At 41.9% G+C, this 12,180-nt stretch overlaps 1 long non-coding RNA gene across 1 annotated transcript in view; it reads right to left on the bottom strand.

Annotated features, from left to right (window-relative positions):
* The window catches only part of LOC139829008 (uncharacterized), a 69,094-nt gene extending 58,901 nt beyond the window's left edge, over positions 1 to 10,193 (bottom strand). Inside the window, exon 1 of the long non-coding RNA XR_011741166.1 lies at positions 10,098 to 10,193. This is a non-coding gene — a long non-coding RNA (uncharacterized lncRNA). The remainder of the gene's footprint in view (positions 1 to 10,097) is intronic.
* Between the last annotated feature and the right edge of the window lie 1,987 nt (positions 10,194 to 12,180).

The following is a 12,180-nucleotide window of genomic DNA, read 5'->3' as shown; positions in this document are numbered from 1 at the left end:
TTTTTCCCCCAAATTTCAAAATCCAGTTTCAATAGGAGAAAAAAAATGTATTGTTTGCCATAACAACAACAAAAAATAGTTTCTCCAACTCACCAGCACACTTTCATCTGCTTTATACACCTCTTTAGCATTAGCCTGCTAAGCAAAGCCTTACAGTGTGGGCTTTGGGAGTTTTATTGCTCCACGGGCCTATGGAATGAGCATTTACCACGACGGGATGCAGCTGTGTAGAAGCCTCTCTCCCTTCCCTCGTGCAAATGGCAGCTGCAAAAGCCACTGCTTGCACATCATATCCATCAGCCACTGTGCTGAAACTCACTGCACCTGATCCCTAATTACTGGAGATTTGTTTTCTTCCTTCTCCATAAACCATAAAAATAAGAAAATAGCTAGTGTTAAATCAACAGTACAGCGCTGTCACTTTCTAAGGGATCTAGGTCTTTGCTGACACAAAAGTATTCTTTAGGGGATGCTTAAAATTCCTGTATGTAAAATGGTTGAGAAAATTCAGATTAAACTGTCTTTTGCTCCATTTTCTTTTTAAAACATTTATGTTGAAGCCATTTTAAAGTCTTCATCCTGACACATCTAGCTTTTTATAAAGAAATCAAGCATTATAAGCTCTCTGGGAAGTTTCTCCCCCTTTCTCAGCCAGTGCAACTGATCCCTGGAGAAACTCTTTTCCAACATCTTGATTTCCAACATCTCTCATCTCACATTCTAAGGCTGCTTTAGCTTTGTGTTTCAGTGACCGCAGCCCCAGCATATGACCTTCTAAAAGCACAAGGGCTAAAGGAACTCAAGTCACCAGGAGAGCTGGGAGGATGCGTGTGGTCCTTTGGAGAAGCCTCACAGCTCTAATGAGAAAGGATTCACCTTGCTCCCAGATGCTCACACCCAGCAGCTGTCTTCAGGTGAAAAATAACCCCTCATTGACAGTTATTACAAAAATTAATATCACTTACAAGTAATTGAAATCTCAACAGAATGGTAGTTAGGCAGAAAAAGAGTCATGTGAATTGTAACAAGTCAGGGCACATCTGTGTGACACAAGGTAGGGGCAGGCAGAAATACCCAGCCTAGCTCTGAATTTCCAATGACTGTACACGCTCCCGACTAGGCAGGTGTCCTGCTCCCAGTGTCACAAAGTGGCCGTTCAAAAAAGGAACTGGAAGAGAGGAATATGAATTTTTTAAAAGCTCTGGGAAAGCAAAGCATTGGCAGAGACTGGAAGCATCCCACTCCGCAATATCGCCTGTTCAGTGACTGCAATGTTTACAACCTATACAAAATCAAAGCATTTTGTCTGGAATGAAGACAAAACAAAACCTTTTTTTTTTTTTTTTTTAATTTTCAGCAAGAAAATTCTTCAGGAAATCAGTTCAGCATTGATCTGGCCTGATCTGACTGGTTTTCTGCCAGTCCCACTAAATCAGTTATTCCTACTGCCCCAAATGGGACTGTACCAAGAAAACAACAGACACAGTTCTAGCCCAGTCAATACGAGATGGCTCTTGTTCTCACGCGTGCTGGCATGCTCCAGACTGCCACAAATAAGGAGCAGATGGAGGTGTAGATTGCACTGCGTAGAACTCAAAATAGATTTCTGGAGATCCAAAACACAGTAGTCCCTGGAGATTCCCAATTACATATAAGAAATTGCTAAGTTCCAGTTGAATTCTAAAAATACGCCATCTTTACTGACAAGCAAATGTATTATAAGTTTATATTTAGATCTTGTTCACATTCAGAGTGACTGCTGCTGTATTTTATGTGACAACAGGGAAACCATTGTGTTTGATCATGCACTGGGATAGATGTCACAAAACTAATTTGACAGAGATTTTAGGGACAGCTAGAAAAAAAGATTGAAAAAAGAACAGATCATGTATCAAACCAGATACTCTGTTAATTACCTTGTATGTACTATTTACCAAGCACATAAATGACCCAGCGAGTCAGATCTAGGACTTGCTGAGTCAGATGTATTATCTACTGAATCAGAAACACCATCTCTTCAAACAGAAACACAGCTTCTTAAACTAGAGGCTATATATTGCCTTTTATGTCATGTATTATAACATGATGAGCTATACTAGATCTATGCTAGCTGAAGACAACATCCCAGGACACAAAAGCTGCACTATGAGTCAGTAACTGAAAGAACCAAAGTGATGCTTTAATAAACAAGCAAAGTTCAAATAATATTCAGAAAGAAGCAATTCATTGAACATGTAGTGGAACCACTACCCAAGATTATGGACACCAGACCTATAAGCACCTTGACAAATTACACAAAGAGCTTCAAGAATGATCTATGGTCTGTAAAAGAACCTGCTTTATTAATGAGACACCAAGAAATCTAATCTATTTTGCTCATCCAAAAGAAAGATAATAGTCTAAAACTTATCTAATAGGGGAGATTTCAGAGTGCAAATGGAGCTTGGACAAGGACATAAAGATATAGAGTGGTTGAAAGTTAGAAATAAGGTACAAACTTCAAATGATTTATTTAACCATCAGAACCCTGCTACTTGAGGATATGGTTATTCTTCATCAACTGAAGCCTTAAGAAGCTAAAAAATGTAGAGGTTTAAAAGTGTGGAAGTTTAAAAATCACGTTCTAGATTAACCTTCAGTCATGTGTGAGAGGTACGAATCCTGTGGTCTACAGTAGGGAGGACACTAGATGATGTGCTCTGGTTTTAGAGTCTACATATCTACAGATGCCACACAAGCACATAATTGTTAAGTTCTTACAAAGTGGATCTTGTGGTGCCTACATTAACACATACAGGAACCAAGAACATAGATCATTCCATCTGCTGTATGTTAACGTATCGAACCTTACACAGACAGGGTAGTAAACCTGTCAACTATTTATTGGAAGACTATTCTGTAACTCCACACAGCCCCCTGGTACGATTGAGGAACAAGTCAAAGAAGCTCATCTCTCAAATAACTGGGAACGTTTGGATTTGATATAAATCCATCCCATTCTCCAAGGGAGCTGCAGACATGGGACTGAACTTTTGAGAACTCAGAACTATATTCTAATCCTCATCCTATTACTGATTTCCTACACAATTGGCCTAAATTTCATTCTCTCGTTGTACTTTGCTTCCTGGTCCATAAAACAGGACTAGTGGTACTTCGAGCACCTAGCAAAGTAAATTGGTATCTGTGACCCAAATGTGCTGTGTTAGTATTAAACAGGGAGTCATCATCTCTGGTAGAAAGAAAAGCCTGTTTGACCAACACAGCCAAGGCAGTGGGTACCGTTAGCTCTGAACAGGGTGATGAAAGGTGGAGTCAGGAGCCTCGCAACACGTTCCCTCAAACAGCCATCCTTGGCTGGCTCTGCTTTTCAGGACTAAAAAGCCTAATCAAAGAATGTTGTTACTCACTCAGCCTGCACAAGGCACCGGCAGCAGGGAAGAGGTGGCCTGTTCCCAAACACATATGGCTGTTCTGTAATCCAGCCTAAGCACAACATCCACCATTCTACAGCACTTGGAAAAGCTGGTACTGCTGTTATTGTATATAGCGTGGGAAAGCAAGTAATCAGATGTGCATGTGAAATGTACTAAACACAAGCAACATATCTACAATATAAAAAAAAGAAAAAGCATGTCCTACGCCAAATCTCACTATCTCCAATCTGAAAATTATCCTAAAATGGAGGGACACTGCACAGCTAGTGGACAAAGGTGTCTGTCTGGTACTCCTCCAGCAGTGACTGAGAGAGGAAGCACGGCTGCAGGACAGCTCTCTCGGCAGTACACCAAGGAGACAGCATCCTCCGCTTTCCGTCTGGGCTTTCACAACCAGTGATCTGAGCTCTTGTGTTTTCTCAGAGCCACCTTTAGCTGATTCACATTGAGACCCAGCTCCAGCATCCTCCTCTAGATGCACACAGCAGCTGTGCAGCAGTATAGGCACAAAAAAGGACCATGTGAACTGTCCACTGGGAAAAAAGGCAGCTATAATAAGGTGCACATGGAAGATGAAGATAAGGTGATAGAGCTGGATGGAGCTCCCCCAGTGAACTCTGTGTGCAGCTCAGGGACACTGCACAGGCCTGAATGTGGAGAGCGAGTGCGCGTCCCGTGGCCATCGCAGCAGCCTGCAGTAGCACAGGGTTCTGCTGAAGGCAGGGCCACCAGTAGAGGCCCTGCAAGTCAAGGAACTACAAATGATCACCGAAAGCCCACCAGCTCAATGCAGGCTGCCACCCTGGCTTGCTGCTGGAGAGGAGAGCCTTGCAAGGGGCTCAGCGTCAGCACCTTACCGCAAACATCCCCTCAAAATGTCAATAATTCATATGGCTTTTCTTGCTTGGAAAAACAAACAAATCCTGACTTCTCATAAGCACAAGTGCCACAAAGGATAATAAACCCCAGAAGTGGTTACAAAACTGAGGCCCTCACAATGATTTCCTTTCAGTCATAACTGATTATATCCACAGAACAGAATCCCAAGACATCGCTAATGATAGTAGACTCAGTCAGTATGTGAAATGCTATGAGACTTTGTGAATTAAACCCCATTATTGTCCTAAATTATAGATAAATTTCTCCCTTTCCTTGGTGATACGCAACATATTTTTTCTTCAGGGCAGTTAGATGATGTCAGCACAAATTACTGCTTTCCACACAGTGCAGATGATAGAACCGGAGGCATTAAAGGAGCTTACAAAAACCAAATCTGAAGAGACAGAAGGAACTGCTTCCTTTGATTTGGAAATAACAAATTTTGTTGTGGCATGCCGGGTAGGGCAAAAGAAAAAAACCCTAAATTTGGGACACTGATAAAGCTGCAAAAGCTTCAGACACACATCAAAATCTGAGTTTGGATTCTTGCTCCAAATTACAAAATAAAACAATGGAAGTGCCTGTCTTTAGATGACACCATTAAATATATATTGATGTGTAATATCAAGATAACAGGTTATTGTCTAACAAACTAGGAAGCTCTACTTTTGCCTTGGAAAAAAAAATGAATACACAATGTCATCTAGGGTCTTTTTCTAAATGGTTTCCTATACTTTTAGTTTTTCCTTGTAGACCAAAGCTGAAAGGAGGGCAGAGGAAATTGTAGAGGTTCCATGTTTGAGAAAGGTTCACAAGTTCTACACGAGGCAAGTTTTGCGGGAGGCAGTAGTAACTTTTACTAGATCAGTGATATAAACAGGAAAAAAACCCAAACAGGTTGTCAGGCATATGGCTCTATAACATTTCTTGTTAATTGATATACAGATACTTAATTTGCAAATCCAAGAGCAGGGAATTACTTCATTATCCTGCATAATTTTCCTTTATTACCATTTTATTATTGCACTGTGTGCACTAGCAGACAAGCTCTTGGTTGCCACCTGCTGTTTCTTGGTTTACATTTCACCATGTTTATTAAAGGCCAGATCATGACAAGGAGTCTTAAAGAACAGTTAGAACAGGCACAAATGCTGCTTTCACACACAACCTACCAGAGACAGGTGGCTGAAAAAATTCTGGAAGGCTTCCTGAGTGAAATTCTGCCCAGCTATTCATATGGCAAGTATGTGATGACCTCTCAAACCCAAATGCAGAAAGTCCAGGTTTAGCAGTAGCAGATCCACTAGATTGGCTACGGATCGTTTTGTGATGACAGCATTGGTATGAAAGCCTTCCTAAGTCTGCTTTTCTTGTTGTCAGTTCTGTGCTAGACATCATGGTGACTGGCAGCACTCCCTGCTGTCACTCACCCCTGTCCTGTACCTTGATGTGGCCATGACTATAAACAGATACTGCTCAGACTTCCACTTCAGCCCTGGCGCCACGACCTCCCACACCCACGATGGGGTTCTTGCCTCCCAGCTCTCTGCTCTGGTATCATAGCCCTGGACTCCAAGCCTCCCAGTGCCCACTGCTTCCCAACCTAAGCAGGTATAAAAGCATCAAATTCAAATTATTAAGTTGGGTGCCTCTCTCTAGACAAAAATTAAGGCTGTGCTGGCATCTCCACATGTGAGACCTTTTCCTCCAGTGTTTTCAGTTCCACTCCTCTCTGCACTGTATCAGGAACAAATCTGACTTGTACCCAAACACCGTTTAAGTGAACGCAAGGGGAGACACTCATATTGAAGATTTTACGCTTATTGCACTCCCGTATCTACAGAATGACATATCCTGTACATCTGTCCTGGTCACATTTCTCTACATTTAACATGGTTCAATTTTGAAGAGTTGAAAGAGATCAGATACATCCACGTTTTATGTTAAATACCTTCCAAGCAAGAGCCAGCTTTGTCAGTGCATCTGACACTAAATCACGGCAAGCGTTCAGCTCAGTTCCACCAAAAATAGGACCAAAGATCTTCTACTTTGAACTCCCACACTTCAGCAGCCAACCGTACTGGGGCTGCCTGTTTGATTCTTCTCAGAACCAGCCCACTGTCTGCACTCTCCCAGTTTCAGCATCTGCCAGGCAGCAGAAACAGCCGCCATTCCTGCTCTCTTACGTAAGTCTACACAGGCTTCATCTTCGTTCTCACTGCTCTGTGTAAACACCGGAAGTTTACAGCAATCCAAACAAATCCACACAGGAGAGTCTTACATGTGAGCCCTAACACTGGGCTTGCTGTCGGGCTAAAGCTGACTCCAAACAGGGATCCAGCTCCTACGGACAGCAGCCATTACAAAGTCGACCTCCAACAAAATGTTGTTAAACCTGAAACTGGATTTTATTTTCCATTATGTCCCTTCAAAGCAATTAAAATAAAAAGGAATCTCACTAACAACCTCCTGTGCTTCACTGAGAGTCTGGGTATTTAAAAGTGCAGAAGCCTGAATACCAGAAGTCCAGCCAGTCCCCAACTCCTTAGCAGGCTTTTGCCAACCCTTAATGTGATTTTAATGATCTCACTTTGAGGTAGTGATGATGCGGGTTATTGCTCAAGATGTATTCATCACTCTAGACATATCTGGTTCTTTGTCTTTAAGGAGAAAAAAAAAAGGGATTATGAAGATAAAAGAATGCTAATGATTGTTACTCCTGATGAAGCAGTGCTGCCAGGTCAGCTTCATGACAGAAAAACCCAGTATCCGTTCCACTTGCTTGTTAAGGGCTTCCTGTGTTCTCATGATCCTTTTTCATTCCTTGCCATCCAAGCCCTTTACAAGCATTAGTTAATTCTTGGCAAACCCTTATCTTTGCTTTACACCTGGGGAAACTGAAGGACTGAGCAGAGATGGCATTAATCTAAATGCAGCCCTGGACTATATCAGTAGAACTGAAAACAATGCACATGTCTTTAGGCTCCCAGCATATCCTAAAGCCCTCTTTTTTCTGCAGTTCTCAAATTTGTTCATTTTGAAATGTTGCAGTTCAAAATAAGCAGTCAATCTCAAACAATACAATTGTCATTCACTCTTCTTCTACTCCTCCATTGGAAGTGATGTGCAATACAGACCTTTATTGCCTCTGTCATGAGTTTGAGAGAGAAACCATTGGACTCTGCCATGAACAGTTTGGGTTTGTCTTTTTTTTCTGGCACACAAGTTCTTTCTGGTAACAGAATAGTAAACCACACATGCCAATGCCCTATCCTAAAGGCCCCAGTGTACAAAACAGCCATCACCATCCTGGCATGGGCCCAACACAGCAACACCAAGGAAGGAGGTAGCATTGCACAGGTCTGCCTCAGAGAAGAAGAGTGATGGTTAGAAATCAAGTAAAACTCTTCACAATTTTGCAGTGATGTGTGCTCTGCACCACAGCACTCCTGTGTCTTCCAGATGAGCATGTACGCACCAGCAGCTTATCTATTCCTGTTAGGATCCCACAGTATAGGGAGGCATCTTGAGAAGAAAAATCATTTTACTGCCAAAAATTCAGTGATCCTTCTAATACAATTCTGTCTGGTGCAAAATTTGCCAGCCTCGTAGATAAATCTCACATCACACTACAGCCTGAGCAAGATCTCCAGGTCTGGCCCTGCAACATTAGATTCCACACATAGTTTCAAAGTATTATTTGTGATTTATTCACAGCATCTACTTTTACTAGATGGTAGAGCTTTTCTCAATAGCTTACTGATTACTGCAGAAAACACAGTAGTAGTAAATAGTAATAAAATTTCAATCTGTTGAATAGTTGAATAGCCTTAGCACAGGCTGCTTACTCTTTATGGTCTTTACTCTTGGGATAGTTATGTTTCATTTCACAGCAATTTGGCACCCAGAGGAAACCGTTGTTTGCTACTGGATTTTGCTATAGGACATTACACACATTTCAGCAGAAAGGTATAAATACCAAAAAAGCTGGAAACAACTAATTGACCCTTAGGCTCGTCTTGATAAAGCAGAATGAAGTGATTAGGATTAATAGGTGTAATTCTATTGAATCTAGAAAACATACCGTAAACACTAAAAACTTATACCTGGACCTTTACCAAGGGACGTAACACACACTGCCATTACATCAAAACTGGAAACTGGGCAAAAATTACAGTGATTTGGCAGGTAAGGAAGCACGGTTTCTTAATCAGAATAATGCAGCAAGGCAGACAAACATAAGATATAGAGCTTCCTACTCACGGAATTTATGTTTAGAGTTTTTACCATAAAAAGCAAGAGCACACGATACTGTTTACACTGTATATATGAGCACACTCGTATTGGCAGAGATGTGTCCTTAAACATGCACATATTTAGCCCCTTTTTATTAATTTCATACAAAATGCAGGCATTGCAAGAATGGTTACAGCTTCATTTACAATGTTTTCAAAGTATATATGACTGTCTGCCAGTCATATACTGGGCAGTCAATAGCTTACCCTGCAACAAATCTCAAAGAATGTAAGAAGAAGCAAAAGAGACTGATAAAAAATAAGAACATCACCTTCAAAAGAGCATAACCACCCTCAGCTGCTGCTTCTACTGTGCTTTGGAGAACTCTCTTGACTTGTTATGCTTATGCAGTTTGAAGCTTAAAGATGTTGCTGATAATCAGTGAGCATTAGAGGCTTTAATATTGCTGACTGAAATACTCTACAAACAAACCCCACCTGCTAGCTCAGAAAGAATATGGAGACAACTTCTGAAAATTAACCAGAAAGGGAAAGTGTTGTTTTTCCAGGAGTGACTTTGTTGCCGTCAGACATATTCCAGAGCAGAAAAGTGGCTTTTCATTGATCCATAATCATTCAAATTTTGACAATGAAAGCCGGAATCGCATACGTTGCTACTGTGTCATTTGTATGCGTCGTTCGTGTTATTAACATCGTCACAGTGCTATTAGTGGTGATGCTATGCAATGTTTTGTGGGTTTGGAGCAGATTCTAATGTGATGACGTATCAGGCACCAATGTACAGTATCACCATTTGAAACCTTAAAGGAGCGTTATTTACTTGATAATTCGGTAGCATCCACAGCTCTGTTTCCCACTGTCACGTGCAAAAACACAATGGTTATTATACCTTGCCTGAAGACAGCCTCTTCCAAATACCTGTACATACTGGTTAGAATCCATTTGGCAAGACACATGTAATTACAGAGGTGCTGTAGGAAATCGACTTTATGACATGATTTCACACACAAACATGATCCATCACTGTAAAGTAAGCCTCTGGATGAAAACCAGTTCTCCAGTATAAAGCACCTACTAATCCAAAAAATCTTTCTAAATTCCAAAGCTTTAGATTACAACAGACCAAATGTTCCATATATCCTTGCCCTTCTCACTGATTTCTACCCACGACTTGTGTGAGGGCCTCGCTAGGCTCACCCAGCTGACAGTTATCAGAACTACAGTACCACAGTTTTGTTTTGCCTTGCAGACTTTAAATCCAGACACACTGTAGCACTGTTAAATGAAGCTGCAGCAGTACAACTTAACCCAAAAACATTACTGCCTGAACGGCTGAGGTACCAATTTGGTGTGATTTTGGTATCACATCCCTAATGGACTGTAAGTGTATTTGTAAGCGAAAAAACTTCAGGAATGTAGAATTTTAGCTTCAGCACAGCTGTACTAAAGAGCTCATTTGGACCATGGTGAGTATGGAAAACTATGACTTTACCTGCAGGGAGCCATGTTGGATATTTGCAGAAGTTACCTGTAAGAAGTTCCATTTTCCAACTGGTTGGCGAGCAAAGTGTGCCTTGCTGCTGGTGAGATGAGTCAGGACCTTGGCAGGTACCACGAAAGTTCACTCAGATGTAAGGTACTAGAAAAATAAAATTTGCCATTAGTTGACATTTTCTGTGGCCATTTTCAAGCAGAAAGCGACAGCTGTTCTGCTGGTGTAACAGTAATTCAGTCCTATGTATTCTGTAAGGCCAGTATTTAACAAGTTGATCTGAAGTCCCTTATCGATTTGGTTTAGGCACCAGCTCAGCCCTGAACTTTCTTTCAGTGTCACAGCTACTGGAAACTAACTGTGGCTTTCCACCTGGAAGCATTTATTTTTGCCACCATCTCCCTTTACCTGTACATGTCTCATTAGGGAGACCAGCTGCACCCCAGGTTGCTTCCACTTTGGACTGACTGGTTCTTTCCTAATGCAAGTGGCAGCTTGAAATCACCAAGATAAATACACAAAAGGGGACTGCCAGTTTTCCTGGGCGCTTAGCTGGCATTCCTCATGCACCTAAGAGCTCTAACACCCTAAGGCACACCAAGCCCCAGGCAGCTCAGCGGATGGCTCTCTGCTGCTATTCCCATGCTTGCACAGTGCATTAACATGCAAATCCAGAATATCACATATGCTAATGTCTACTAAAAAGACTTGTCATTTCAGGATCTCAATTTAATGAACAAACAAAATCCTGCAGCATCACTGTGGGGAAAGCGCTTGCATAGCACAAGTGATCAAAAAAGACCTTCAGTGACCTGTCAGAATGAATGAACACAAGTAAATGGCGAAAGAAGAATATGACCAGAGAGAAGAAAACCAGCTGTGGTAATTCTGCCTGTCCACCTCAGCTTCAGCAGTAAAAATAGCACAGTCAGTGAATGACTGGTGACCCTTTGGCTCTGTGATGGCTCAGTGCTTTGGTGAAGCAAACCCAATCTGGTTTGTTATACCTTGAGCTGCTGCTCAGCTCTCAGCATCAAGCAGCATAGATGGTCCAAGTGCAGTGCATGTCCATACATCCCTTACTCCTGTAAGCACTGCAGAAGCACAGAGGCTGGGTTGGCAGATGGAAGATTTGCCTTTGAGGAGAAATAGATGTCAGAAAGTGAAAAGAGAGAAACAGATGCAGTCTTTCTTCCCCAGCAGATGGATACTTTGCTCAAACACACCCCTACTAACTGAAGGCACAGCTCCTTGAGAGCAAGTCCCCTTACATTATGAAAGACAACACTGCCCACCAGGCTTAAGTGAGAAGCAAGAAGTGGATGGCTCAGCATAAACATTTTGTTGGGACACACCTCCTGGGGCTTGTGACCACAACAAGAGGGTTATTTTCTGTGGGAAAGCTTCATTTCTGCATGCTGTTCGTTAAATGCTGGAGGAAAGCAGAAAAATAATGTTATATTTTCATGCAGTTAGTCTATTCACATGTACTCACTAGATCTGCACTGGCTTTTTTTATCCAAGTAGATGTCCTCACAATGACTGTTCTCCTGGTTGTCTCACTGAATCCGTTCTCCTCCCCCTCAGTTCTCACACTGGTTTGAGGTAAGAATTTTGACACCCATTTAGAATCACAGAATGGTTTGGGTTGGAAGGGACCTTTAAAGGTCATCTAGTGCACCTCCCCTGCAACAAGCAGGGACATCTTCAGCTAGATCATGTTGCTCAGAGCCCCATCCAGCCTGGCCTTGAATGTTTCCAGAGATGGGGCATCTACCACCATTCTGGGCAATCTGGGCCAGTGTTTCACCACCCTCAGTGCAAAAAATTTCCTCTCTTTTAGTTTGAAATTATTATGCCTTGTCATATCAGTACAGGCCCTATTAAAAAGTCTGTCCCCATCTTCCTTACAAGCTCCCTTTAAGTGTGGAAAGGCCACACTAAGGTCTCCTTGGAACCTTCTCTTCTCCAGGCTAAACAACCCCAATTTAAATCAATCCCAGCGAACAGATACCAAATAAGAGGGAAAAGGAAGGAATGAAAGCACACAAAAAAAGACTTCAGATAACACACAGGAACTAACACAGGGGACCTCTGATACCAGGCTGGACCTGACCAT

Source organism: Patagioenas fasciata, chromosome 12 (assembly GCF_037038585.1).
Source record: "Patagioenas fasciata isolate bPatFas1 chromosome 12, bPatFas1.hap1, whole genome shotgun sequence".
NCBI classification, from domain to species: domain Eukaryota; kingdom Metazoa; phylum Chordata; class Aves; order Columbiformes; family Columbidae; genus Patagioenas; species Patagioenas fasciata.
Note: the sequence above shows the minus strand (reverse complement) of the source record. Positions and strands in the feature narration are given on the sequence as shown.